This window comes from Gallus gallus, chromosome 3, assembly GCF_016699485.2.
Source record: "Gallus gallus isolate bGalGal1 chromosome 3, bGalGal1.mat.broiler.GRCg7b, whole genome shotgun sequence".
NCBI lineage: Eukaryota > Metazoa > Chordata > Aves > Galliformes > Phasianidae > Gallus > Gallus gallus.
Genome location: NC_052534.1, coordinates 95503711 through 95529731, shown reverse-complemented (window position 1 = coordinate 95529731; position 26021 = coordinate 95503711). Strand labels below are relative to the sequence as shown.

Here is a 26021-nt window from a genome sequence, read left to right as displayed (position 1 = left end):
GGGAAAAGGCTCTGATTTAACACAGCAGTTGGCTGGATCCATATGGAGCTGATGAACCTCTGAATGAATAGTGAATGGAAAAACTGCTGGAATCTGCCTTCAGCTTTGTTCCCAGGATGACCAATGTAAAAGGCCTAAGAGCAATACTGCACAGATGGTGTAAAGAGGTAAGAAATCTGCAGGGTTTAGTTTACTTTTTCTTATCCTACGTTATTTGGGGTTTTATTTTATTTTTTAGCTATAGTGCAGTTTCTCCAGCTCTATTTGTTTAAATGTCTTTACTTACAAAAAATGTAAAAAAAAAAACCCAAAACAGAACAGCTTTTGGGAAATGAAATCTAAAAGTATATGTAGCACTGAACATTTACATAAAAATACAATCTAAAACATTGAATTTTGTACGATATAGAAGTAATTGAAAGCATAATTATGAAATAGTGAAAAAGGCTGGTTAAAATTTAACAAAGAACTTTGGAATTACTTCTTCAATTCACCCTATGTTGTGGGAATATGCAGATGTTCACATTTACACAGTCATGTATGTCCACTAGGGTTACATGCTTTTATAGTCTGAAGCATCCTCACAAGTGCCAATACAGTAAATCAAAAGACTCTCTGGCATTATCTAGTTTCCTTTCTGGCTTTAAAAGTTAGAACAGATGTCACAAGAGAGGACAAAATGGATTTTACCCACCGAGAGGAGCTTTTCTTGCCATCATTAATAGGAGGCTCCTTGAAATGCTAATGTACACAGTTTGTGTTGCCGGGTTTGCATAGAGATGGTGGGAAACAGCTCTGATCCCAACAAAACCTTTTGTTATTAATCAAGAAAATCTGCTCTTCTGAAACAGCAAAGCACTGAAATGGTGTGGCTACTTGCAATGCAGAGATCTCTATAGCAATCTCCAATGAACAAAAATGTAATAAAAACTGTTCTACGAGATACGGCACATGTAGCAATTTATTTTCAGTGATTTTGCATACAAACTTTCTCCTTTCCTTTGTCATTTCAGCACGGATATTTACAGTTGAAAGAATATACTGCTTCTCTATTTCTTCTGAATCTCCACTCTTTAAAATGTTCCATTTCGTAGTAAATCTAAAAAGCAAGCTTGGCTCAAAAAGAACTTTGAAAAGCAGGCTTTTTCTTCTTGAGAAAAATGTATCACGGAGCATGAGTTTATGTTTGATTTGCTGGTAATACCATGTAAGATATTTTTACTTCATTAGAATATAGGATTATGAGATCTTGAGAGCCCTTTATCAGTACAAACATCCTCTGCAATATCAGGGCTAGTATGCTCCAGCTTTTCTAAATGGGACTTAGTAATTTTTAGTAATCTTTACAAGAAGCGGTTCAGACCTTGGCATTGCATAGTGACATATGACCTCCTATTTTTAAGTAATACCTACGCAATTAAATCTGCTGTCAGCATTCATTGCCTTGTTTAGGATGCCTCAGCTGAATCCTTTCCCAAAAGTACTTGAAATATGAATTGCAGCCAAAAATGAAGGGAAAGCCTGAGTTAAAGTGTAAATTCTTTGCCTAGCATTACTCATCACTGGAATCTCTGGCCCAGTGTCTGATCAGAGCTACATTAAATTCCCTATCAGTTTATCATGCACCGGTTCCACAGCACACTGATGAGTCCTTTCACCGATTCATTGTGCTGAGACCTCAGGATACAGCCACAGGAGAATGAACTGGGGATGAAGCATTAGCTCAGGGTTTAAGCCTCTTTTAATTTCCTTGCCTCTGTGGATCTAGAGCGTAGATTATTGTGGTTTAATTTCCATTGTGTTTTTAACGGCGGTATTAAACAGGTAGTAAAAATAAATGAAAATAACTTGTCATGATTTGTGCAAGATGTTTGAGATGGCCATTGGGTTGTTATGGGATAATACGGCCTATGCTGTAAATTTTAAGAGGAAGTGTTTATTTGCTCACAGATCTGATACATATTTGTTAAAGACAGTGGGGAAGAAAAGAGCGGGATAAAACGGGTTGGGGAGTTCATGTGAGAAAAGCTGCTGAAAGATCAGTGATTCCATCACCGAGGAGCTGTTTCACGGGTAAGAAATACTGTAACAGGCAAGCAGGGAAAAACAAAGCTGTAAGAAAGCTTTGAAGTCGGAAGTGCCTTTGGCATCGTCAGAGGTGATAGGTGAAGCGACCAAGCCTATCTCCACATACTTCCTGCAGAAGGATTATCCATTCTTTTAAGCTTCCATGTGTAGAATTTTTCCCATTCCCCTTTTTCCTTTCAACTTCACAGCTACGCTTCCGACTTCATGGGAGCTGTCCCTCACAGGGCTGCCGTGTGCCCGCCGTGTTCCGTCCCCCGCTGCCACCGGGCCTCCACCACCTCTGCTGCTAAGCAAAGCACCTCTGGCTTCCCCTGCGGGTGTGGCCAGATTAACTTGCATGAGGCTGTGCTGGAAATCCCGCCTGGCATGGAGGGGGTACTGTTCATCCAAAATAACATGCAACAACAACAAAAAATCCTACAGAGCGTGCTTAGTGGGACCTGCTAGGGCTTTTGTCAGGGACTAATGACTTTGACCTCACTCTTCGATCCCTCAGCACAGAGGTAAGGATGAAGACTATTCTAGGGAAAAATGTTGATTAGGAGGGCTGAACCTTTCTGTGTCAGCAAGATTTCCTACAAACCCCCTGTCCTAAAAGCACTGACAAAGGAAAGCTGTGGAGCACAGAAGTATTTAAGGTGTGCTGTCTGTGTGAGAACTTCTGTCTATCTACTTGTAAAGTTTCTGTGCTGTAACAACCGGCATTTTGCTCAAAAATGGTCAAATATCTCAAAATGCCTCAAAATTCTGTAGAAGCAAAAATGTATACAGCTCAACCTGGCCGAAATCTATAGCTCAGCTTATCTTGCTGTACTGTGAGCTAAAGTGATATACAGGTAGTTTGAAATGCATCCGTGAAGCAATTTTTGGATAAACTGTCTTTTAAACCAATATAAATCGTCTGTGTGGATGCTAGACCAGAGGATTTTCATCACGGATTAAATGTTAACTGACTACTTCCCTGTATAATCCTTGCCAAATTTTGTTCTCACTTCCTCGGGTTCTAAGTAGCTTTTCTGCATTTGAAATGATTATTCTAAATTTGCACCAGTTTAACAGACCAAAATTTAGCTTTAAGGAGTGTGATCTTCTATTAGTGTGTTTATAAAGTTTGGGGCTAAGATTCTGGAAGAGGTGAGTCCAGTTCAGGTGTGAGCCCTTTTTATACACTGCACTATAGGGAAATCTTGTCGAAGGATTTATGTACTGAAAAATGGGTGTGAGCTGATATCGAATCAAAACTTTTCTTTTGTTCCTTCGATAACGTTTTATGGCCAGGCTAAATAGGCAAGGTGCAAGGAGGAAATACGAGAAGCACGGCTCCAAGCAGTAAGTGTTTATAAGATCGAGTTCCTTTTTGTGGAGTTACAATAATACTTTTACAAGTCAGGCTGTATATGTAAATTATTTAGGGATAGATCTTCCATAGGGTTTCTAAAATGAAGCCAGTATTTATGATATGAGGGCCTCTGAGCTTTAGAAATCCGTACATGGGCAAGCAGCAAAAAAGGTCAACCTTCTTGTGTATTTAAATCAGACTCCAAATTACTGTGAGTCTTGCATTATTTCTGCTTTTTCTGTGTTGGCTTTTTTTTTTTTTTTCCCTTCTTTAAACTTCCATAGTCAGGTAGCACCCTGCAAACTGCGTTGAATCCAACACCTAAGATAGCCTTATAAACCCTGCGGACATTAAACTACTGGAAAACAGATTGGGTTGGTAAAAATAAGTGTGCATGTTCTCACAGAACCTGAGAAAATCACACCTTCGCTTTGTTAAAAAAAAATCTGTTTGTGCCACTCCAGTAATCACTTCATAACTGGTGGGAGAGCAGAACATATGTCTCAGGAGTTGTAGAATATAAAAGCTTCTACCTCGAATCCGATTTTCTTTAAGAGAAGAAAACAACGACGACAACAACAAAACCCAACAACAACAGCAACAAAAATCAAAAACAGAAAGACCAGCCTTTTCAGAGTGTCGCTTGTAAAGCTGGTGCCAAGGGCTTTCTGCTTAAAAACCACAAATGCAATGCAAATTGCTCAGGAAAGCAAAATGAAACAGGTGTTTGGGTTTTTTTTTATATTTCTTTAACATTATTATTATTATTAGTAGTAGTAGTAGTATTAAATGAGGTGTAGGATCACGCACTAAAATGCTGTGATGAAGCAGGACCAGCGGACATGAGCAGTAGCTCAGCCCTGGCCTCCTCACTCCGGCCGTCTCTTTGCCCATAGGCAGATTTTACGAGATGCCTTAGCATTGCTGCGGCGATGTGCTGACTAAGCCCTGGTCTCAGAAAGGGGGAGCTCCCTCAAACATGGGTACATTCGTGATGCCAGTTGCTCATGGGAATTGTGAAGCTTCTTCTTGGTTCAGTCCTAGCAAGGTATCCTGGTTAGTCTGAATACGCCCGCATCTGCGGCCTTTTGGAAGAAATGCAATTCAAAAACATTACTACAAAAAGCAAATACAAACTATGCTTTAGTGGAGCTGGTTTTACTCTGCTTCCTGAATGTAGAAGGCTGTAGCAGCTGTCACAATTCCCAAACTGTTATTCCTGGAATGTGTCAGTACCGCACCTAGCAGTAGGTAGCTCTGCTGGCCTGCTTCCCACTTAGCAAGGCAAGGCAGCATCAGGAATCCAAGACCTGGTAGGGGTGATGCAACTTGCTTATGAGGGTATTAATTGCCATTATTGCCGTGATTCCTTTTCAATTTTGATATGGAAGTTTTGGAGTTTGAATTCAGTTCCTTGCTATCAATTTGTTTATTGATGTGAATTTGTCCTTACCTTCTGCCCCTTTCCTCTGCTTTAGGAAGAAGTGTTGTGTGCTCCAAATATCCAGTGTTTTCAATAGGAATTTGGTTGCACCAGGGCAGCAAGAGAAGGGTTAGAAAGAATACTGTGGCGATTTCTGTGAAACTTCTTGGTTAATCCTTTTGCAGGTTTATGAGCAAGCAAGAAGTAAAGTGGAATCAACAGGGATGTTGTGAATGGCTTTTGTAGTCCTGCTGTCACTGGGGAATCATGCACGTCTGCCGGTCCTGAAGCATTTCTTGGTTGTTTATGAGGGCTGAAATCACCTCCTTTCAAATTTGCCTTTTGGACTCTGCACCACTGTGGTAAATATTAGGTAACAGGATATTCGCAGAGGGGTCATCTCAGTAGGGAATGGATGGGACCTGAACATTGCTCTTCTCAGGAGGGAAGGAAAAAAGAAAAGGGCTTCTTTTCTGCCAGGGGCTGGGTGGTTGTGTGTATAGCAGCTGGAATGATCTAACGTGTGGCAGGGCTACTGTTTGAAATGAATACTGAAGTAATCAGCCTAGTGCTCCAAGAATAAAGAGGATATGACGGCAATTTAAAATGCAGTAAACAGAACAAATGTATCCCACTTTAACACTGTTGAAATTAGTGTGGTGACAGGTTGTGCCTGGGAGACTTTGGTCTGGCGGTGTCCAAATTAAATGTGAAAATACCAACTAACTGCTGACATTAGAAAGAGGCCCTAGAAAGGTTGTTTTGTCAGGATTCAGTTGCTCTTTCATTTTCCTTACAAACCCCATCCATCTCCTCTAGTTTCCCACCTCGCTAATCGGCGAGGTCAGACAACTGGAGATCTGCAATGCCTGTGCTGAGCCTTGGGGCTGTTTGGGGATCTGTGGGTTCCCTGCACTGCTGCCTTTCCTTCCCAGCCGTGACCTCATCCTTCTGCTGCTTTTCATGCAGGTTAGCACGGGGCTGTATATCTGAGCTGAAAGACAACACCTCCAGCAATACCGTGTCCTTGGCACTGTGTGGCTTCAGGTCTGACTCAGATGGATAAACGCCTTTGGAGGAGTGACTTGAAGTGTAAACCACACTATCTGCTTTTAATCTTGGATTCTTTCCAGCTCCAGATTTCACATCTCTGTTACAGGCCAACAAACAGCCCTGGGATCCAAAAAAATACCTTTGCAACCACGCTCTAATAAATAAATCTCTTTCTATTGATACATACCTCTGATAACTTCTACTGCACAGTGAATACATTGATGGATGTATATTAAGTGCAAATGAAACAATGCACATTGCTGTGTGTATTCATTGTTTTTAGTAATTGTTTGTTCAGTGAAATAAGATTTCACCGAGCAGTTAAGGATAGTTTAGCTATGCTTAACTTTTATTAATAAAATTAGTACCTGAGGTGGAATGATTTCTTAGCATCAACCCAAAATAGCAGCAGGCAGAGCAGGTAGAATAGACATTGTCACAAGGATTATAGTATTTACATTCTGCTGATGGTTACAAGTTCTTGATGACAAACCAGATTGTATTATAAAATGCTAAATTAAGAAAACATCACACATAACTTTATTTTCCATTATTTTAAAGCAGGTTTGCGTGAAAAACATTCACTTCTTTTTTCTTGAGAATAGCCATTACACAGCCCCGTGCTCTGATCTTTTCTGCTTCTTTCACTTCGCTTTGCTTTTGCTCTTATTCAGAACACAATAAATGTCACCAATTTCTGTACACCTGGTGTATGAAGAAGACAAATACAATATTCATCAGAGTGCCATGTAGGCCTTTTTCTACCTCTGCCACTTTTTCGGGTAAATTCTACTTAGCAGCTCATTTCTGTTAAACCTTGGTGGTTTACAATAACCTGGAGATCCTCCTTAAGTGCTAGCAAATGACTTAAAAATAAACAAGAGTAAAGCCGGGCTGTGTATCCTTCTGTGTATTTAAATGTGACCTTTATTTTTTTAAGTTGCATTTGGGAAAAAAAAAAGGCGTCAAGTTGTTGAAAGATGAGTGCACTCCATTATGCTGTGCTCAAGGCTCTGAGAAAATCCCATTGAGTCAGTAACACCAGCCAAGCCTAGAGTGCTACAATGCATTTTAAATACATACTGGAAAAAGAAAAACAAAATGAATTTCCCGCATTTAACATTGCTGTAGTTAATAAAGCGTAATTACAGCAAATGCCAGGATTTCTTTTCAATGGCAACCTCGTTGGCAGGTGGTTGTGATGGATCAGGTCATGGCTTGAGAATGGAAATGCTCGTGAGAATCAGCCCAGGTCCTTCCAAGCACACAGGTCCGGGCGTGGATACGGGTGGAAGAGGGGCCGTGGAAGAACATGGCTGCCTCCTCTTTCTGCCCCCTTCTATGTTTCCTCTGACTCATGTTACCATCCTGAGGGGAATTTCCTCTCCGCTCCCCCCTTGGTATATATATTCCAAGTTCAGACCCATGTATGCTCATTTTTTCTCTGTTTCATGCTTCTTGGCAGAGGGAGAAGTCATTTAAAGCCTAGTACCACATTGCATACTGGGATGTCAGTCAGGCCTACAAAAGTGTTGGTGGTACTGGAAAAAGAAGTTATTTTGCTAGAGTAAAGGGAAAAATAGAAACAAGAGGATCTGAAATAATGAAAGAAGGCTTAGTGTGCATGAAAACCTGGCACTTTTCTAAAGAACATTTAAAACTGGAAACCGAGTTACTACAGTTCAGGGCTATTTGAATGACATTTGTGAATAGTTTTTCATTTTTTCCCCCCCCATTAATTGTTGAATAACTTACCCAGAAACACATTTGCCCCTTTTTGACCAGCTTTATGTATGGTTGAATACTCTCCTCCAAATACATTATTCATACATTTCGAGCAATCGGTGAATAATTTATTCAAGATATTATTTTCCATTATTCCATCCTCAATTCCATGAACTGTGGGGAAACTCCGACTCTGTTAAAGTTAGTGAAAAAATTCAGAATGGTTTGAACGATGCCAGGACTTCACCCAATTGAAAGTCCTTTTGAGAACCGAGTGTTGCTTTTTTAATGGAACTTCCGCTTAAATATTAACAGCGAATGCCTTCCTGTGAGTTTGTCAACGTGTAGAAAAAGTCATGAGCAGGGATTACTTCAGCTTTTATTAAGCAAAGTCATTCAAGTTATCATTTAAATATAGATATGTGAGTGCATAGTTAAATTGCTCTTTGCAAGATGTCCACAACAGAATATTTCCTGTCATCTGAAGTCCTGCTTTGCAGTGAGCACAACCCTACGGCAGTTGTAGAAGAGTAGGCTCAGGTTCTGACTGGTCTCCAGTTCTCAGTGTTATTAAAGCTATTCAGGAGTATACCAGATTTTTTTATTTTTTTAATTATAGCAATCTTTCCAAGTGTTTGGCTTTTGAGGCATATTTAACTGTTCTGTTCTTTGATCGGATAAAAATGTTTTGAACGTCTCAAAAAAAAATCCTGGCAAAACGTATCAGTTTTTTGTTGAATATTTATTTGCATTTTGCAACCAGTTACTGTAATTGTGATATGCCAGTCTTAATTCTCCCTGGAGATATGACGTGAATTTTCACTTCCTGTCTTAAATTTATGTTGTGTAACTCCATGCAATTAAAGCTAGGCTGGCAGCGTGCCACTGTTAGTGGGTGAAATGATTCCTATGTAAATACTTCGTTTTGTACAGCTAATTGGCAAATGGTATAGAGTGCTTTGGGATCCATCTGGAGAAAAGTTGCTGCATATGTGTATGGTCATTATTACTGTGTTATCTCTTTACATTAACGTATACGACTGCTTTATTATTTGCTGAGCTTCGGGAGAGTACTTAGTACTATACAGAAGTACAGGGAGAAAATACTGCTGCCCCACGGAGCTTACAGTGGTCTTGGCTGAGTGGGACAGCAGGTATTGAGCTCTGTGAAAATCGTAGGTTGAATGTTCACATTTCTTATGAATGGAGATTTAAAACTATCATCTCTGCAGCATTACGGCTAAGACGTTTTGTGCGAGAAAGGTGAAAGACAAGTGAAAAACAAGAGAACACAACCTGAAAAAGAGCAGAAAGTGAGAATGGGAGGAGGATTCACATGGGGCATTTTAGAGATAGCTTGGAAGAGGGAGGGGATATTGGGAAACTTGCGCAGTTTGACAGTTATGATGGAGGGAAGGAAGGAGGTTGTAAAGGAAGATAAATGGGTGCAGAACAAAACAGAGCAGTGATTTTAGGACTGTGATTTGTATTGGGCAATGAAGATAGTGGCAGTCTGGAGATTAGCGGATTGCATAACGGGGGAAAATGACTGCTGACTGATGTCTGGGGATGGAGAAGAGCTGGAGAAGGGAAGATGAAGTGGTAAAGAATAAAACTACACAAAGTATAGTTTCATAAGCCCGTGTAATACAGAAGATTGTGATAACTGTTTTAAAGAAATTGCTGTTTGAAATTCAAATGTTGACGTGATTTTGTAGGAACAGGTGATGTGAAATTTCACTGAAAGAGGAAGAAGAACTGAGATAAAAGGCTGGGTTTGGATGTGGGTAACTGAAAATGTGGCAACCATTTCAGGAGCTGCCAGTTCATTAATTAACTAATTTATTAGTTGGCTTTAAACTCAGTTAGACCTTTCTCTAAAGCTGAAAGATTCAGACAAGGCATTTCTTTAGAAGTAAATGAGAAAAAAAAATCCTACTCCTTTTTTTTTTTTTTTTCCTTTTTATTTAAAATTCTTTGTGGAAAAAGAACAGTGTATTTTTCCTCTGTTGCTCAAATATGTTGCTAAAACTGATCAATAAGGCATGGAGGATCTTGCATTTTTGCAAGCATGTGTTAAATAGGCATCTGCAAAGTAAGATACCGGAACAGCTCTCTGAGAACCATTCATGGTTTTACTTAGTTGTTTGTTGGGATTTGGATAAGTCACTACTTCTACATCTCAGTTTTTTTTTGTTGTTCTTGTTTGGTTGGGTTTTTTTTCCCTCATACGCTTAGAGTGTAGTATTTTATCTCTGAATTAATTTATCTGTTTAAAATGTTTAGGGTTTGAGCCCTGTGAGATTTTTGTCTTGGATTTAGCTTACCTCATCAAGGGTTTTGGCAGCTGCAGACTTGATTTAGATCTGAAGTGATTGGAGTGATGCTCTTGAGGTGTCTTTCCATTTTTATTGGCAAGTCATGGAACAAAGGGAGACAGTATTCCAAATGGGTACCTCATGGAGATGCCTATGTTGTATCAGATCTCTTCAGATCTGAACTGTGTCTGTGCAATGCAAAGCATAAGTGGGAATACACTTTTGGTGTACTTATGGGATATTTAAGCTTCGTCACCCTAATGTGAAGGTCACGATTCATTGCCTACGTATGGAGTCAGCTCTGACAGCTCTGGATTATGGTTGATCTGAAGGTAACGCTGTTCTCTTGAACTAGACACTATGCTAGTTGTGATATCCAAGTTAGCCATATACAGTTGGAATATGATCCCACAACAAAACATATAGTGTAGTGATCCAAAGAATCAAAAAAGACAGACTATTGAAATCTGTATCAGATGTTGTGTCTGAAATACTTCAGCTTTTCTCTAGAGGGAAAAAGAGCTTGCTGTAGCAGTTGCATGATATCAGCTGTCAAACAATCTTTTAGCAGAAAACACTGTATAAAGTATTTTTCCAACGTGAGAAATTATACTTTTTGCAAATGTAGAAAACAGCATTAATCTTAGCTGTTACCTGTATCTTGTGTAGGTAGGCTGTGTAGATCAGTGTGGAAGGCTTGAGCAAATGAGAAGAACTGTTTAAAGTATACAGTTAAATTCACTTCATATTACTTTGATTAATAGTAGGTTTTTTTTCATGCATCAGATCATTTTGCACTAATTTAGTACAACCGTGTCTGCTTAATAACAATCAATAGTAAATGATTTCCTGCTTAAATATCAATTGAAAATGAGTGATGTCCTGCTTCCAGCTGCACTTAGTGTCAGTCATTGCACATGGCACTGTTCGTCACAAGTGATTTGTCTATTAACCACTTTTTTATATCTATATCTCTATATCTCTATATCTCTCTATATTTAAGCCTGGTTTCACCAAGCCAGGCTCTGGGATGTTATTTATGTTGCATTTTATATGACTAGTCTCAGTGCAACCAGTCATGTAATAAAGATGCCATTTTACTAGAGTGAGCATTCACCTGGCCCGTGAATTGCTGCATAAGCAATTAGAAAAGTTTTTGTTCTAATTCCTTTGTAGATGAATTAAATGAATGAAACTCAAATCTACTTTAACGATTACATTCTGTGCTTGGGTATGGAAACGCTGGCTGCATTTAAAATATGGCAAATAGATGCTAGTAGAAGGAAGGCTTGGAAGTACTTTTCATGGCTGTTTTTTCTTCTGATGCTATGTTATTTTGCTGCCTGTCCGTTTCTTGTGAAAGTTGAGCCAAAATGGCTGACAAAATCATAGGCACAAGGCATTATTATGGGCTAGAAAGCCATCTTGCAGCTATGCACAGTACATCATCCCTCTTTCCATATGTCTTTGCTTACTGGTGAAGATGAGTAGGTGTTGAAGTAGGAGGCACTACCTGAATCATCTGAGGAAGAAATAAATCGCATGGGCAGGCAATCTCCCGTTGTCCTATCTGCAGGTAGACAGGTACGTTGCTTCTTCATGTTCAGGTGGCTGCTCACTGAGAAATGTACTTCTGTTGGACTTTGTTTTCTGCTTTAGAACTGCTTCTCCTGGATTATTACACTCCTTAGAGGAGATCTCTTTGTTAGTCTCGAGCAAGACAGATGCTTTGGCTTGAGCTGGTAATAGTGTTGTTAGGGGGCTGACAAGCTGGGTGAATTTGCAGTGTGGTTGTATACGTCCTCTTCAGTCACCAGTGCTGTGTTTAACTTCACAACATATTCCATCTGTGGTAGCTAACGTGGGTATGGAATTTATGACTGCGAAGACTATAACATACCACAATACAGGAATGCCTCTTGAGCTGAAATGATGTTTTTAATCAGTACGTTAAATGTTGTAGTTGATTGACAGATGGCTTTTTCTATTTTCTGGAATGAATGTACTTTAACTTAATTGTAACGGGGATATCACATCTTGTATAACACCTTTCATGCTAATGGGTATTAGAGAATTTTAAAATCCACGTGCAAAGAGTACTTCATGCACCATGGAAATGCAACCACCTTGGGTAAAATGCAGAGAATTTAGGTGGAGAGAATGTAATTACCCATGCTGGAATTTGGCCAGCACACTGAGATTAAAGCCCCTAATCTTACAAAGAGTACCATGGGATCTCTAATGACCACAAATGGTCAGATCACAATTTTATGTCTCTGCCTGTAATGCTTTACTACAACAAGGGCATTTTCAACTGTATGGTGCATTCATTATAATTATACAGCTAATTTTATTCTCATTGTAATTTCCAACAATAAAGTTACAAAAGTGCCACTGAAATGTACGAACAAAACGGCATGACACTACATTATGTTAAATACATTTTTGGGGCATATTCTGCTCTCATCTGCGTTGGTATATTTCTTTGAAGCCAATGGAATTCCTCCAGATTTGCACCGAAATAACTGACAAGTTGTCTTTACAAGAGAGCATTTTTATGTACAGACATTGTAGATATGCTTGAAAAGTTAAATATTTACACTCTGTCCGAGTATGGGGCATTCTGTCTTCTTTTATTTTTAAATCCATAAAATTGTTAACAGACCCATAAAAAAAAAAAAAAAAAAAAGAAAGAAAGAAAGAAAGAAAGAAAGAAAGAAAGAAAGAAAGAAAGAAAAAGAATCCTAGGGCTCTATGCCTGTTGGTTAACCTTCACCACAAAAATTGATCTGTGGGAATTTCTCACAGTGTAACATACTGTATCCAATTCCATAGTTATTACTGTAAACCTATTAGTGCCACCTGGGTTTGCATATCCGCAGTGCTGTCCAAGTGAAGACAGATTAGCTCTATCACATGTTATGCCAGAGGGACAGCCTCACGAGGAGTCTGCCCTCAGGGAGAAAAAAAAGGGCTCAGACCTTTAATGAGAATACAGTGCTTTATAATAGCATTTGGTGGCCTAGAGATTTTCTGTCAAGTCATTTCAAATTAAATTGGCAGCCCTGCAATGTTCAGCCCGTATGAGTTTTTGTGCTGCCTATACTGCTAATGTTAAACCAATCCTCACATAAGATCAACAGAATATACAGAGGCAGCGTTTGCATCAATCCCTCTTTTCAAAGTGTGGGCCTTTATAAGCTGCTGAAAAAAAGCTTTCTCCAGGGCAAATTTTAGCTCTGGGCTGAATTTTTGTGTGGAGATTCAGGCGACTTATTTGTGAAAGTATTTGTAAATTTACTTGTAAAATCAATTAACTTTTCTACATAGCACAGTCAGGAAATTAGTAACCAGACTAGAAGTGAACGGAATGACTTTGTTACCAATTAGAGTGACTTCACTCCCACTCCTTCCGCCTGACTCCTACTGGAAGGGGGCAGAATTTGGCCCCGAGAATACCATTTATTTTTGGTACTTCCAGGACTTTCCTTATTAAAATGTAAGATGTGTGTGATATTTTGGGCCTTCTAGTGTCTGAAAACTTAAAGAGCAGATGATATTTGAAGATAAACTACTATCACCAGGCAGCAAGTTTTTCCTTACGGCTTTCCCACATTTCTCATGCAGGGCTCCACCTGAAACCAGATATTGATATCCTCTTTCTTTGAGCATGGTGGAGACACCTTCAAAAGTGGGTGAGTACTGTGTTGGATGGGATTCAAGGAGAGCTGGGCACTGGGTAGCTGTGGGGATCCCAACTTACATTCCCAATTATGCCAAGTCCTTTGGCAGGATTTTGAAAGCTTATAAACTCAGTTACGTTCAGTGATAAAGGAAGTAGTTTTGCAGTTTGTAAGTGTGCTTTAAATATCTGCATCTCACGCAAGATAATATTAGATGAGAGTTTGCTTTCTAGCTGAGTGATAGGCTTTGTGAACAGGAAAGTCCAACTCGCTGAGCAGTGTGAAGAAGGGAGCTGTTTCTGTATTTTGGAGCTACAGGTTATCTTAGTCCATTATTGTGCAGGTGTTAGATAGAATAGCCATCCAATAACAGAAACAGATTTTGCTTTTATTAGGGAACATATATTTTCCACATCTTTCCTGGAAGATCTTCCATCCCATATTAGATATGTGTACATTTGTAACTTGGCCATGATTGATTACTTTTGTTACAGTTATCCAAGTAAAACTGGAGCACCACAGTTGAGAGACAGGCTTGTATTTCCCTCTTTATTTAATGTAATCCTTGTTTTGGGATCCAGTCCAACACTGTGATTTCATAATATCCCCTACCCTGTGTATTCTGTTTTGAAATTGAAGGAAAAGTGATGACAGAAAATCTTCCTAATGTGATCACATTCTTACATGTAACTGTAAAAAGAAACATCCAAATCGTGCTTCTCCAAATTAAGGAGTAGGTCTACTGCGTTTGGGAAGAGGTTTACTCTGCCAGAGCAAGCATGACTTGATCCTATGTGGTATAAGCTCAGTTTTTTCCCTCTCTGCTGAATGCGTAGAGCAGATCTTACTTCAGTGGATGTGCCTTGGGGCAGAATTTAGCTCACTTTTCTTAATTGGCAACATTGGACCAAATTCATCTGTGCTGCAATTCTACTGACCTCTTTGGAGTTACTAAATAATTGGATTTGACCTAATACACTTTTCACTGAGTGCTATCTTGCTTTTCAGGGAGGTTAACACAATAACCATTTTCTATTTCTGAACTCAAACACGTTCATCCTTTCTTTTTTCTTTTAATTCCTGCTAGAGAAAGGAGAGAATACAACGTGCTGCAGTAAATTGAGCTAAATAACTAAAGGGTATCTACAGCTGCCTCGAAACCTGACTTCATTAGCTCATGTTGAAATCAGCGGTAAAACTCCTCGTGACATTGGGATGGCAGGAATTTTCCCATTGCTGCACCTGGCCATTTTCACAGTCAATTGTCCTTCTTTAAAACTGGGATTGAGCTCACCTAAAGGCGATACCCTGAAGGGTCCTGTCTCTGACTGTGGAGGAGTCTTTGATGATTCACTCCCAAACAGCTGAAGTTAGAGGGGAAAAAGCTGAAGTTAAATGTTAAAGCACTTTGTCGCTATCTCTGGTGATGCCTTTGAAGTTCCAAAGCTCAAAGTCACATACTTCAGTGTGCCTTGAACAAGCAGAGTCCGATATGGGCAGGTGGATAAAGCTGGGCGTCTGTCTGAGGCCACGTGAACTGGCTTAAACTGAATTTAAACTGATACCCTGAATTTTTTGGCCTGAACTCATCTTTCACTTCTTCTCGTGGTGAATCTTGGTAAAAGAGCAAGAAAATGCATGGGCCTTTCTCTGTGAAGCTCTTGATCTCCACTGTGTGTCTTGATCTCAAAATGGTGATGTATACCTAACAGTTATGTATGTGTAGGGAACACTGGGTTACATGAAATGCTCATTTGAGAAGCATTACTAGTATGTATGTAAGTATATGTAGATTTGGGCCTTTAAGAAAAAGAATTCACACTGGCAGCAATAGTAAAAATTCTTGTTTTCTTTGGAAAGAAAATGGCTTAGGAAGAAATTATATTGTATAGGATTCTAAGAACCTAAATTTATGCCAGAAACAGCTATGCATTTAACAGATAGAGGAGCTACAGTCAATTGATCTGGTCAGTTATTATTAAGATTAGAGATACTGTCATAATTCTGTACTTGCCCTAGACTTGTGTGTTCTGACTCAAACCACATAAGATGGATGTAAAAACCACATAAGGTGAATGTAAGATTTTATTTCCATGTTACACAAATATCAGTGTCGGTACATTATGAAGAACTTGGAAATTAAGGCCCTAATATTAATGTGCCTTGCATCCAACATAGTACAGATTGTTGTGTCTGAAATAGCAAGCAGTGCAGAGCTGTAGCAACAGAAACATTGGAAGGAGCTGTTGGTGCTCTGGACCTGGTGCCCACACTGTGTGCATTTCAGCAGAGTCCTTCAGACTAATGCTAGTCTAGTCCTGTGGCCTGAACATCAGTAATGTGAGTAACCTAGGGCTCTCCAGGAGCACATACTTCTGGCTTACTCCTGACACAACTCTGTAGTGTGAGATAAAGAGCAGTAAATGGGGATTTTCGGGAAGTTCAACTCAGAAGGGCCTGTGTGATCCCAGCTACAGCGGTAATAGAAATACACCCACACGGACTGACTTGTGAATGGGAATCACTCACTTTAGTAAAGTGATCACTTTTAAGATCTTACTTGATCTTTCTTGGGACTGTCTTTGATTTTTCTGCCATCACCAAGCTGTTCAGAAAGAGCCAATGCAGATGTATGGTTGCTGTGAGCAATGATCAAAAGTTTCTGCCTCTTTAGCCTTCTAGGACTACATTAGCACAAAGAGATTAGCAGAGATGATATGAAATCACACAGGTTGCCCAAGGAGGTTGTGGATGCCCCATCCCTGGAGGCATTCAAGGCCAGGCTGGATGTGGCTCTGGGCAGCCTGGTCTGGTGGTTGGCGACCCTGCACGTAGCAGGGGGGTTGAAACTCAATTATCATGGTGGTCCTTTTCAACCCAGGCCATTCTATGATTCTATGATTCTATGATTCTACGAAACGTAGCTGTGTGATCTGAATGTCCTTACCGAGTAGGCCTTGATTAGCCAGTGTGCATAGGGGTAGATTTTAAAGCTTTTTTTGTCCTTGTGAGAGGTATTGGTATGCCTTGATGCAATGAACATATCCCAGAACGTATCACCCCTGAATATCAGCAGCGCATCTACCATGCCCAGGCTGCAGTGGGGCTTGTGCCACACATATCAGTGCAAACCAGGAAGAACTACAGGGTTGCAAATAAATTTAAAACTGCAGCTTGCTGAGAAGTGGTCCTGCAACTAAAAGAAATTCAGTATAGAAACTAGATCTGAACATTTTGCTCATTTTTTCCTCAGCAATTCCCCTTTAAAACCTCTGATAGGCTTTAAACTGTTGTGCTAATGTTTCGAAAGAAATGCAGTTTTACAGACTGACTTGTCTGGGAATAGGATGAGCTGCAACATCTGTCCTTCTGAACTGTTGGAGTTGCTTGGCTGAAGCGAATGCATGATGAAAAAAAAATGGAGATAAAAAGACAAGTTGAAAAAATAGGACTTGTTAATCTTTTCTCCAAAACACACACTAAACTTTGAAAGTTAAATTTACGCATACTATTTCCTACTATTTCATACTACTACATCTTCCCACATAACAACCGAGTTAAAAAAGGAAAAAGCAAAACTGGATACGGTGCTGAGATAGCGGCGTGTGCCAGGACAATAGAAAAAGCATGATGCATTTCTGATCACAATATACATATGTATATATTTTGTTTTAAAATAATGTGAAAGAAAGCATTTAGTGATCTAGATTTCTGTATCATCGCCTCAGGTAATTAAGATGATCCTTATTTTGATCTGAGCTTATCTTCTAGAAAAGGTCCAAGAACAAACAGCCACGAAGACTTTGGTGCCAGCAGGCAGTTGCAGACTAGTAAAAGGTAATGCATTTTTTAATGTTTTTATCAGCCAGTGATCTGTTTTCATGGTGTTCTGTAAACCCTATTACCGGGGCTGCAGATTCCTACACATGACCAGTCTTCAGTAGTGAACAAAAATGGCATCTAAATCCCAAGTGACACTCTTAAGTACTTGGCGGCAGAAGGGCTCTTCTGAGGAAGATTAAGTTAATGGAAGCATTTGGGTAACATCTGCATGACTCTTCGTCCTGGTATGGCCAACTCACACTGCTGCAACACGTGAGGGAGGATTTCTTTGATTATCGCTTAAGAACAAAACTGGCTGAAGTTCCTTTCTGAGCATTCGTCAGGCTGTAAGAGATGTGTGAGGGTACAGACGCCGTGCAGACAGGCGCAGCTCTGCAGGCAGGCCCATTCAGGCTTCGAAGAAGACTTAATAAAAATCAGATTACTTATTTAGTGAAATGTAAAAAAGAAAGGGGGAGGGGGGAGGGAAGATTTGTTAGATTTGTTGTTGTAGCTGCTGTTTATCTATCTTATTTACAGCAAGACATACTGTCTTTTCCAATTGAGCACTGCCGCAGGCACGGGGAGCCTTGTTAATACAGGCGATTAATGCACTTGCCCTTCACCTCAGTTGACCCGGGTTTAAATCTCTTATTTTGTTACCAGTTAGAAGAGTTTATGGGCCTTTCTTCAGCCCCTCGCCGGTGCCTTTCCACCTCGTAAAACCATTTCACGATTTGGCATAAGTGCTGTTCTGTGGTGTGAAAAGACCCGGCGTGCAGCAGCAGGGAGGATGCGGGTCGCAGCTGAGGGACGCCTGCACAGCAGACGGGCGGCCGTCCCCAGGGACTGATCCTGTGGGGCTGACCCTATGAGACTGACCTTGCTCGGCTTTGCAGGCTCCCATTTGGAAGCAGGGAGATCTTTGCTTCCCCATGTCATGCATGGTCGGTCCCTTTGCCTTGGCTGGTCACAGGTTAACCTGGTTTCATTTTCTGTAGGACTAATGTTAAAATAAAGAAGGATGAGAGGGGAATGTGGAACAGTCAATAGACCGGTACCGAATGGCACACTTAGTTTTGAGTGGATTTATTTATTTACTTTTAATCAGTAAGGACCTGGCAGAGCTAAATAGAAGTCTTACATTATTTGAAAAGATTTTCATTCTTTGCTGGTTGTTGTCACTCTTTCAAGCCTTCTTTACTGCAAAGTCCAACACTGCGGCCATAAATCGGTGACTTTTGCCAGCAGTTACGGGGGGAACCTCTAACTGATGCAAACTGCACAGAAATGCCTCCTCCTCTTCATTGCAAGTTCTGACTATTTGGAAAATCCTCTTCACCAACTGTTCCAAGATTTGGGATAAAGGGTGACAAATTGCCCCAACTCTGAAACGAAATCCATGCCGAGAAAGGCTAAGAAGATCAAAAGTGATTTTTTTTTTTCTTCCATTGGAAAGGAGTGGTTTAGAGGCAATCGCTGTTTTCCAGAAGAAAGCCTTGGAAACTGAATCTTACATTTGTGTTTATGAACAGAACACTCAGCATTTTTACAGAAAAATAAAATCTGAATAACAGACAACTGCCTGAAATTTTAACAAACTCTCAGAGTTTCTCGGGAAAGAAGCAGAAATCAAGGCGGAAAAATTGCTCTGGCCAAACCATGCTGTCAAATTACCGTTCAGGACTGAATGTGAGGGAACTGTAATTCACATCTAACTGCAGAAATGTACTGTCTTTTTCCTCAGCTTCAGATCCGAACATTACTAGAAGAGAAATTGACCAGCTGTTAATAATTCCCAGAACCCTATTTCCAGAAAGTATCAATTCTCTCCAAGGTACACATTCGTAGACTTTCTCCAGATTTGGTTTTGTTAAAGGAGGTGTAGATTTTCATTGCGATTATTATTATTATTTTTAATATATTCAAAACAAAAAGCATTGGCAAGCAAAAACTGGTTTTGCCTGAAGATTTCAGCTTTGACCGATGTTTCATGTTTTGGGATGTGGTAGACGTTTGCAGTAGAAACAGCACGCTGTTTTAGATGTTCTTTCTTTTCTGTTGCTCATTACCAATATATGTGTATATTTACTCTGTTGCCCAGGCAGAGCCATTTGGATAGAGACAATGAGAGTCTGCTCCAGGACAATGTTAGGCAGCTTAAAGTAAAGAGCTTTCATTGGGTTGAATTAACCTGTTAGCCTTTGTAAGGGGAGTGAAGAGGAGCCCTGTGGTGGGGGAGATACTTCATTCAGAGGGCAGCTGAAGGTGGGACCTTCCAACAGCAATTTCTGCAAGGAGCAATTAACCACTGCTTATGAAGATTTGCTGCGGTAATACTTAGAAGTTGCTCCCATTAATGACACTGCTTAATGTCTTATCAAATTGCAGTGTTTTTCTGCATGGTAGGACCCTGACTATATCACAGGTCCATGGACTTTCCAGTTAAATATGCAGTGAATTAAGGAGTTGACATTTCCTGAGAATGAGCAGATGAATGAGTGTCTTCTTTTGAACCAGTTTCATTAAAAACAAACCAAAACAACAACAACAACAAAACAACTAAACTGAAACACTCCAAAAACCAAAAAGCCAACAACTCATTCGGTATTAGCAGCAGATTTTATTTTGCAGCCTGTACTAAATTTCTGATCCTACTAACCTACCCGGTGGCTGGACAAAGAGACAAACTATATTCTTAAATTGGAGCTTATTCATCACATTTGCAAAGATGTCTGCATGAAAGTAAAGCATCTGTCTGAGAGAGTTTGGTCCGGAGGAAGGCGTAAGAATCAATGGCATTTGTTGTGAAGCCAGGCCCTCTGTTAGCCATAGCCATGTAGTATCAGCCACAGTTCATGAGTTGCATTTTCATGGAGTAAAGTTTAAAAGATCTGAGGCCTTTAGTTTAGTGAGTGAAGTGTCATTATTTGTAAGCCCTGAACACAAACAGCTTGGCAATACTGTGTGTTGACACTGGCCTGAACACCTTATGGATGGTTGTTGTTGTATAAGAACTGCTGAAGATAACTCATGAACTAAAAGATGTTCATTTCAAAAACAGCCCTAACCTTGCTAATCTGTCAAAAGCTATCTTAAAAGCTGGTGCATTCCTGCTTCTGATGGAGTATGTTCCTTGGGCCACATCCTCAGATGCTGCACACAGTTGAAGTGCTGAAGTAAAGAAAGATTTGATAGTTTGCAGCAGCTGAAGCTTTGGGTGCCTGGGGGTGCATACATGTGTTGTATGTGACCTGCATATTTATTGCAGGGCTGGATTTCACGCAGGGGGTCTGGTGGTGGTGTGCCAAAAGGAGAAAGAGGGAAAATTCTCTTTCCACACAGTGCTGTCAAAATTCTGCTTTTGTACTTTGAATCATCAGCACTCATGCTTTTAGGCTTGCAATTGTTTAAAGAGGTCGTAAATATTTCTGATACTCTGTTAAATGCAGTCTGCTTTGATTACCAAACCTTGCTTTAGTATTGCACTCAGGAGGGTAATGATAATGTTGATTTACCTGCATACAGTGTGTAATAGATCAGTGTTATCAGGCGTGACTTTATTTCAGTAGAAACTTTACAATACAAATTTAATTTGATAGTTTTATATGATCTCTGGCTCTGGATGTTGGAAATAGTTGCAGCTTGTGTTGTAGTGGTTTTGTTTAACAAAGCGCATGGCTTTTCAAAAGCATGTGAGGGCTAACCTTTTCTCAGGATTTTGTTCTTACCCACAAATGGCCATTTTAATGATGACTTGCAAGAAAGTGTTTGAAATGTTTAAGAAACCTGCTGCCCTAACTTTGATATTCTTGTTTGAAGGTCACCTTTTAAGAGGCAGTGAGCTGTGTCGTACTGTTTGAAGGATCCTGAAAACTTGCTGCTGAACAGCATTCAGTGTGGCAAAGGAGTAGAAAATGTCTTCTCTTACCTGCTGACAGTTGAGTGACCCAGCTGTAACTCCTTCCTTGCTGCTGCTCCTACTACACTGACAAAGGAGAGGAAACATTTGCAGCAAGCCCTGCAGCAGAGAATGGATCCATAGGGTACTTGGCTACATGGTGCTGTCTGGGGCCCAGTTTAACCTCACCTTGTCTTTCCAGCAGTCCCAGAACTCTTGAAAAATGTGGGTGGAGATCCATTACACATGCTTACTCGCCATGAAAAACAGTGTGAACAGCCAACACAGACTCCAGGTGGTGGATCAGCATTAATCATAATAGACCCAGGGGCAGAGGATTGGCAGGATACCACAAGAAATGGTTGTATGTCCATCTCCTTGAACTCTGTGACCTCTGGTGGGGGACAGAGATATGAAGGCCGGTGTCGCTGGCTTTGTCTTCTATTCCAGCTATCATAAACCACGATGTGCTGTACGTATGTATCCTTTTGCCTGCAGGAAAGGGGTGTGTGATGTAATCCTCTGGTAGTAGATATAGGCATTCTGGACTTTTTTGAGAGCTTTCACAGAAAGAAAGGTAGAAACATGTCCTTCAAATTCAGTTGGATTTACTAGGAGCAGCTTTCATTTTGTCACATACCAGCCTAAACGCTCATGTAGATGATAAGCCAGAAAAATGAATATCTCCTCTTTCCTCTCTTCCTCACTTATCTGTTTGCATGTATTTCTTCCTGTCTGACCCAGAAAGAGAAATGGTGTGGATGTGGAGAAATAGAAGCAGGAGCGTTCAGCACAGTGGTGGTGTGCTCACAACAGGCCAGTTGTGTGAGATATGCAAGCCTTGTACCAACTAGCAAGAGAAGAAGTGTGGGCTTGTGGTCGGCATTGTGGCCGAGCTGTAGCTGGTAGAGCAGCTGCAGAGGCAGCCGGGCCGAGCTGGCTGTGAGGAGATGGGGAAGTAGATGGGCTCTGGCCAGTGCCCATCCCTCCCCCTTCCCTCCACACAGAGTTGTGCAGGGAGCTCTTTTGTTCAGAGGATGTTAGGACACAAGCGGTGCCTCCTCTGAACCACAGAGAGGAACAGCTACCAGAGTTGCTGAAATGGGGACTGCTAGATACTGTGACAGCTTGCTGCAGTTCTGGAGGATTTTCTGCGCCCCATCCTCTTTCACTGGAGCTCCAGCTCCATCTTCCCACTCCCCACAGCCCTTTCACTTCCTATGTGCTCCAAGTCTATTCTGTTTTATCTTTAGTTCTCCTAGCCTGTGTCTCCTTACATCTTTCCATATTAATCCCTTCTCTCTTTTCCCTGTCAGGAAAAAAACAAACAAACAAACAAACCAAGAGTGGAACTCTTTCCAGGTTCTGTTTCCAGGTTGTTTCTGTTGAACACGTTTGCATGTTGGGTTACTGCATTTCCTCCAGCCTCCATCGCTCTTTGTTTTGCCTGTGAGAGCTCCAGGCAGGGGCTGGCTGCAGCTCGGTGTGTACAGAGCCTACTGAGGCTGAAGGCGCTCCGTTCTCAGTAGTCCTTAGGCACTGATGTTGTAAGCAGAATTAATAGTGATTTGACTGGATGCAATTGCCAGTGTGGCCACAGACTTACAATGTAACTGTGGGAAAATGAGTCTCTTGGTGTCTCTGATCGCTATCTGTAAAATAATACTTTCCTTCCAGCCTTTAAGTAAGAATACCTGGTTAAAACTAAATTGGATTTTTAAATCTCTTCCACCGTTATTAATCTTTTGTGTGATTAGCAAGGCAAGTTAGCTATGCAGTTGCTTTTAAATGGTAAATTTCAGTCTTACCTGTCTGCTTCTCAGATATTCTGTGTTGCCAGCATGTGATGTGTACTGATTTGCAGTTCATGTGTCCATGTGTGTACACAACATGCTTACGTCAGCTACCTTACTGCTCCTCCTTTTGAGGATCCCTCTGGAAAACTGCAAGAATAAGGCATCTCAGAAAAGACTCTTGCAAGCTTTGTGTCTTTCTACCAACTTGAGTCTGCTGTAGCTGCACAAGGAGGGAAAGTATAACAGTGAAGACACATGTATCTGTGCGTTCACATGACTGGCACATTTGTAAACTAGAAAGGAGACAACAGTCAGAGCTTATTGCTACTGCGTGCTATCACTCAACAGCGTTACTCATGTGGAACAGTGCGATGAGTGCAGGGCAATGTGTGCTAAAATCCTACTTACATATCTCATGGAAATAAAATATGTGCTATTAATTATGAATCACAAATATATTTTAAGATCCTCTGATTAAAGGCAGTATTGAAATATAAAGCATTACAACAGAACTGTGCTAATTTGCATGGTTGACTGGGAGACCCTTTGTGGTTGAATTAATTTTGCAATTTAGTAAGTTAACATACACAGTACAGCAAAGCTCATGCATTACAAATTGCAATTATTCAGTGTATTTTGACAACAGTATCTCTATTTTAGTTATTTACAATGCTTAATGACTTCCTAGTGGTTGCTCAATAGCATCTCTTTTATGAAAATCAATGACATCTTATTCAGACAGTCAGAAAGGGGTCAGGCATATGGGGATGCTGGGCAGAGACTAAGGTAGGGGTCCCTTTCTTCTCTCACCTGCACACTGGCTGCTTGCCAGTGCTGTCTAGCTCAGCCTGCTGTCTCTTCTCCAAAGAGCCTATACAACCAGCACTAGGTCTTGATTATGGACTAAAGAGAGATATTCTTTGTATATAATGCATGGCGTACAGATTAGTGTGACCCATACAATGGTTTTGTTGGTACGTGCTTGTTAGTGGTCAAATAATAGATGAAAAGATGCTTTGTCTGTAAATCTATGTTTACAAGTTTGGAAATATAGTCACCATAAAGAGCCAGGATTGATCCCAGGCATTGCTGGGAGGTGCAGTTCCTATAGGTAGGGTATGAAGGGGACATGACTGGGGAGCACAGCACTGTGTCCCTGCCAAGGGAGTGGAATGGACGCCTGGTGCAGCTCAGCACCACTGATAGAAATCACTGAGTAAGAATGTCTTGTTTGTGGATGTGTTGTTTCCCTGCTCAGGGAAGAAGGAGTGCTCAAGTCTGAAATACTCCACATCAGTTCCTAGTGTTTCAGCAAAGATGTGCCCTCGCAGCCCAGAAAGCCAACTGTATCCTGGGCTACATCAAAAGAAGTTTGGCCAACAGGTTGAGTGGGGTGATCCTGGCCCCCTGCTCTGAGCTGTTGAGACTTCACCTGGAACACTGCATCCAAGTGTGGAGTCCTTGGTACAGGAGAGACTTGTTGGAGCGTGCCCAGAGGAGGGCCACAAAAGTGACCCAAGGGATGGAACACCTCTTCTATGAGGACATGCTGAGAGAGCTGGGGTTCAGCCTGGAGAAGAGAAGGCTCTGAGTTGACCTGATAGTGGCCTTTCAGTATCTACAGGGGAGCTACAAGAAAGAAGGGGACGGACTCTTTAGCAGGATCAGTGATAATAGGACAAGGGAAAATGGTTTCAAACTAAAAGGATAGATTTAAGTTGGATATAAGGAAATAGTCTTTTACAGTGAGAGTGGTGAGGCACTGGCACAGGTTGCCCAGTGATGTGGGGGATGCCCCATCCCTGGAGATGCTCAAGGTCAGGCTGGACAGGGCTTTGTGCAACCTGATGTCACTGTAGGTGTCCCTGTTGATTGCAGGGAAGTTAGTCTAGATGGCCTTAAAAGGTCCCTTCCATCTCAATTGATTCTGTGATTCTAAAGTAAAAGTGAGGATCTTTGGTATTTGACAAATGGTATTTGCTCAAATGACACAAATAGTCAGTCTTTCAGAGGATACAATTTTAAATATCAAATTGTTTGTTGTACAGGTGTTAGTATTTAAAATACTTGCTGCTAAGTAAAAAATACCTTACAACCTAGCAACCCAATGAGCAAGATCTCCTAAAGTTGTGATAAGACTCTACCTCATGTAGTTCCCCTTTTTGGCCCGATGGATCTGAAATTTGCACTCTCAAAATTAACAGGAAACCATCTGGATTTTCTTTGAGCTCAGCACATGAGATTATATCCCTTTTTTTTTCTGACCAGCAGCATCATCTCTCCAGCCCCTCTCACCAACACCTCTGGCAGAAATGCATTTTGAAGCTCTTTCTATTCCAGGCAACCCAGGCATGTGTTTTGTAAAAGTGCCAAAGCCAATAGTTTCTGCTGTTTTCAGGGTGCTGGTGGTAGAGAATATTCTCTCATAGCTTAATGCTTCACCTGGCATTTGATACACAGGGCTCAGCGTTGTGATAAGCAGTATTTTGTTGGTTTCCTGGTACAGTGCAGGTGCCACAGGCCATTGAACAAGTCCTTGCTCTTGCTGGACGGATGTCTCTTTTTTCAAAGGGAATTCCCAACCCTTTCTGCTCTGCCCAGGTGCCTGTGCTGCTGCACTATTCCTCCTTCCACCCACAGGGAAGTCAGCACTTCCCTCAGTGCTGGGCTTGGCCTGAGGCCTACATCACTGCTCTCACCTTGTCTTGACTAAAAGCAAAGCTTGTCCACAGCCAGTATAAATATAGATTAGGAAATAAAGCACAGCTATGTTCATCATTTCAATCTGCAGGCTCAGCAAGGCCCTCAATCAAGTTAGGTCTAGTACTAATTCATTGGGAGACCATACGCGCTAACACAATCCATGTGGGTGT

The 26021-nt window shown here is 40.9% G+C and overlaps 1 long non-coding RNA gene across 8 annotated transcripts in view; it reads left to right on the top strand.

The window, feature by feature from the left end:
- The window catches only part of LOC112532097, a 217052-nt gene that overhangs the window by 19254 nt on the left and 171777 nt on the right, over positions 1–26021 (top strand). For 2 of the 8 annotated variants that reach the window (XR_005858969.2, XR_005858968.2), the window contains 4 exons: positions 26–167; positions 5036–5212; positions 5820–13445; positions 13574–13641. This is a non-coding gene — a long non-coding RNA (uncharacterized LOC112532097). Of the gene's footprint in view, positions 1–8; positions 168–5035; positions 5224–5819; positions 13446–13573; positions 13642–17388; positions 17467–26021 lie in introns of all 8 variants that reach the window. The other 6 variants (XR_005858970.2, XR_005858967.2, XR_005858971.2 and 3 more) reach the window with 6 other exon arrangements.